We start from the raw sequence: 4,532 nt of genomic DNA, 5'->3' as shown, positions 1-4,532 counted from the left end.
ATAGCTTGATAATAATACAAATAGGGTACATGGCACCCTTGTGGGATGAGACCATGGAACTAAGGTGTATGGAACCCTAACATGGGGATTGGTCAGTTTTACCATTCTGCTAGGCTTAAAATGATCCATATCAGAGATGGAAAGATGTCACTGCCATCAAGAGAGAAGAGCCCAGAGTGGAGTGAGTCCTTGGGTCCAAGATCCTGCACTGAGACAATGGCAGGGAGATGACAGAGAGACTGCAGCAGAGAAACTGCAGCAGCAGGGACAGCAGACACAAACGATTGGCATGAAACAGGGCTTCCTGGCCCAAGGAACAAGGAAGATGAGTGTCTTTAGGCAGGAAGCTTACTGGCAGAGTGGTCGCCTTTTAGGGCACCCATTGGCAGAGCTAAAAAAACTTCGTAATACTGGCCTGAGTAGGGCAGAGGATGAGGCCAGAGAGAAATATGCCTTTGGCATAGCTGAGAAGAAGGTATCGTGATTGAAGAATTGCACCCTGAGTGTTCCTGAACTTGAATTGTAATCTATTACTTCCCTAATAAATCTCACACTTGTAAGTATTGACTGTGAGTTTTGTGTGGCTGTTGCAACGAATAATCGAACCCAGCAGAGAAGGAGAGAGTGCTATTGGGAAGGATGGCTGGTGTCAGAATTGGTAAAAAGGTTAGAAGGTGGCAGCATGTCTGACCTCTGCTTCATAGGCTGTTGATGTTATTTTGGATTCTCTTTCCTCCTTATGAAGTTAGGGGAAGTTGGATAAAGCCACCCCATGCCATTTTTTGCGGTCAGTAATATTATGGAAAAAAAAAAAAAAACCAAAAAAGCTTTGGAGGGAAACTGAGGTTTTAACTTTTTAATGACTAATTTAAAAAACAAGCTATCACAAATACTGAAACAAAAATTTAGCTTTATGTTGGTCTTGCTACTCTCATTTTGCTCGTGAATTGTGAAAACCTCCCCATGGACCTGTGGCAGCCAGCAGATGAGAGTCTGGGACCTCTGCTGTCGAGAACACAGAGTCAGGCATGAACTGAGGTCGAGGGAGCAGGCTGATGAACATACATTGCTGACCTCAGCTCCTGGCTGCTGCAGCCAGGCCACAGACTCAATTTCAGTTTTGAGGGTTTTGACTTCTGCAAACACTATGAGGCACGCAGACCTTTCGATTCTGGACGCTGTCCCTCTGGCCTCACTGCTTATATAATTCATCCCAGAAGAATGGCATAGTGCAACACAGCACAGTACAATGTGCCTCATCTCTAACGAACAAGGTCCTGCCTCTTCATTTATCCTGCGTATGAGTCTTTGTCCTTTTTTATCTCAGAATCACAGAGGGACCTAGCATAGCTTATCTTCTACAACCTATAGTCACCATTTTCTCTGTCTTTTCTCAACCTTGCCTACAATGTTAATGTCAAATGGGCTGAGTCAGTAGAATCACAAGGTCTATGTTCACTCATGCATTCATTCATTTGTCCATTTGTTCAACAAATATTTATGGAGAGCCTATTACCCACCAGGCCTTGTGCTAGGTGATGGGGATGTAGTACTGGGCAAACACACACAGACCCTGCTCTCATGGAGCCTTGCAACCTAGTAGGATAAAAGACATTAAGCAGCTAAACAAATAAATAAATACCTAATTATAAAATGTTGTAAGAGGTGTGAAAATATGAGTTGTGTCATGAAAGCGTGTAACAGATGGGTTGGTTAAGATAAGCTTCCCTGAGGAAATGACAGTTAAGCTAAAGCCTGAGAGACAATGCTGTGACATTCATTGTTTTTGTCATCCACAATTCACTCTTCTTCTGGTAATGATACCCTGATGATTTTCTATAGGGGTTTTCATTCATCGTATCCTTTCCTCCTGAGGTCAAGGGGTGGGCATGTGACCAAACTGTCTTCTAGGGCTTGAGGGTAGTAACATAAAGAAGAAAAAACTGCAACGGAGTGTTCCAGAGGCTGCTCCCTGACAAACTGCCTGTTTATCTCTTTTGCCTAGATTCCTGAGCCATCCTGGTTCTTCTTTCTGAAATGGTGCCTGAAAGACAGTAAGCTACTTATCTGTCAACAAAGCTTCTTTTTTTGTTGTTTACATTATCCCCAGAACTGCTTTCTATTTATAACCCAACATCTCTAAGACCAGTACCCAGTACCAGTTGCCACTGAGTTGATTTGGACTCACAGTGACCCCACTGTGTGTCAGAGCAGAACTGTATTCTGTAGGATTTTCAATGACAGAATTTTCTAAAGTAGATTGCCAGGACTTTCTTCCAAGGTGCCTCTGGGTAGACTCAAACCTCCAGCCTTTTCGTTATCAGCCAAGCACATTACCTGCTTCTACCATTTGGGAATCTAAGATCTGTCTATTGGGTTCTGGTAAATAGTATTTAGCAAGGTGAAGAGTTTGGGGAAGAGCGTATCAGTGGAGGGAACAGCATGTGCAAAGGGCTGGAAATAGAAAAGTGCTTGCTAGTTTGAGGAACAGAAAGCAAGCTGCTTTGGAGTGTGCTGAACGATGGGCAGAGCAGAACCAACACCTCTAGAGGGGCAGACCGCCCCAGACCTCATGAAGGCCATGGACCCATATTAAGTGTCATCCTAAATGCAAAGGCAAGTTGTAGGCAAAGTTTGGGCATAGAAAGGATATTTTAAATGGCACTAAATAGCACCTAGGAAAAACAGAACAATTCAACAAACATTGTGAAGAACTTGGTTATCCCAGTTCTGCTCTGAGCCAGCTCCAGCACCTAGGAATTTGTGAGGTTCTTATAACTCCCCTTAGCCCTAGTCTCCTCATCTATGAAATGAGATGGTGCATTAGATGATCTCGAGCATCCTTTTCTCCTTTGCTGTTTCATGATCTATGATGAAACCTTATCAAACTGGACAAGGTGGCCATCATTAAGGAGTTTACTTAAAGTGGGAGAAGTAAACACACCTAATCTCTATAACACCTGTTGTTTGTCTTCCAGGGATTATAATGTTTAAAGCTTTTGGTAGCACTCAGGCTAATTTTGTGAGCCCATTTGCATGTTGGCAGTTCCAAAGGATTTTAAATGGTGGCACAATGGTTAAGGGCTTGCCTACTAACCAAAAGGTTGGTGGTTTCAACCCCATCCAGTGGCTCCACAGGAAAAAGATCTAGTGATCTGTTCTTGTACAAATTCTCATTGCTATCAAGTTGATTCTGACTCATAGTGATCCTATAGGACAAAGCAGAACTGCCTCACAGGGTTTCTATGGCTGCAGTCTTTAAGGAAGGTGTCTGTCACATCATCTTTCTCCCACAGAGCAGCTGTTGGGTTTGAACAACTGACCTTTCAGTTGACAGCCAAGCACTTAACTATTGTACCACCAGGACTCTTCCCATAAAGATTACAGCCTAAAAACCCCTATGGGGCAGTTCTACTCTTTCACAGGGGGTCACTATGAATCAAAAATCAACTCAACAATACCAAACCACAACAGCAGGCTTAATAACCAATTCAATGAGCAACACTGAAAGAGGGCATTGACATAAAGTGTGATGACCTGCTAAGCTTAGACAACAGTGACTTCAATTAATGCTTCATGACAGAAAATACTAATGAGTTTTCTTGGGTGAATTTCATCAAGACCTTGTAATTGAAGAGATGCCTGTATGTGTTGTGTGTATCAGTTATCTATTGCTGTATAACAAAACACCCCAAGGTTAGTGACTTGAAACAACAGCCATTTTTATTTCTCACAATTCTTGGGTTGGCTGGGTGGTTTGTGGCTCACCTTATGTGGTTGTATTCAGCTGGTGGCTTGACTGGAGTTTGGTGTAGCTGAGATGGCAAGCTTCTCTTTCCCTGGGGCTTTTCATCCTCAAGGAAGTTGGAACAGGTTTATTCACTTCAGTGTCAGTGCAGCGTTCCAAGACAGCAAGGTGCAAGGTGCAAGTGCTCATTAGACATCTTTGCTAATGACGTGTTTGCTCATATTTCAGTGGCCAAAGCAAGTCACACGGCCAAGCCGAGGGTCAGTGTGGGAGGGGACTGCACAAGGGCATGGATTCTGATCATTGGAGGCCGTTAGTATAACAGTATAATGTAACATTCCCTCTTAGACACCCGTTGCAAGATATGCAACTTTAACTTATAAATTATGACTCTTTTACAAAGATATAAGGAGCCCTGATGGCAAGTAGTTAAAGAGCTCTGCCACAAAACAAAAGTTGGCAGTTCAAACCCACCAGCTGTTCTGCAGGAGGAAGATGTGGCAGTCTGCTTCCTTAAAGATTACGGTCTTGGAAACCCTGTGGGGAAGTTCTACTCTGTCCTGTAGGGTCACTATGAGTCAGAATTGACTCAATGGCAGTGGGTTTTTGGTTTTACAAAGATACAATATACATACATGTAATTATTAGAATAAGGAAGCATTTGGAGTCACCTTATTAAGGTGCTGAATCCTATATCAAATGGCTCTGCTTGCCTCATAAAATTATTCATTAATTTTTAGCAGTGGCCTTGGGAAGTTATGTACATAATATTTAGAGGAAAATG

Source organism: Orycteropus afer, unplaced genomic scaffold (assembly GCF_000298275.1).
Source record: "Orycteropus afer afer isolate SDZICR_OR568_19922 unplaced genomic scaffold, OryAfe1.0 scaffold00047, whole genome shotgun sequence".
In the NCBI taxonomy this organism is placed as follows: domain Eukaryota; kingdom Metazoa; phylum Chordata; class Mammalia; order Tubulidentata; family Orycteropodidae; genus Orycteropus; species Orycteropus afer.
Note: the sequence above shows the minus strand (reverse complement) of the source record.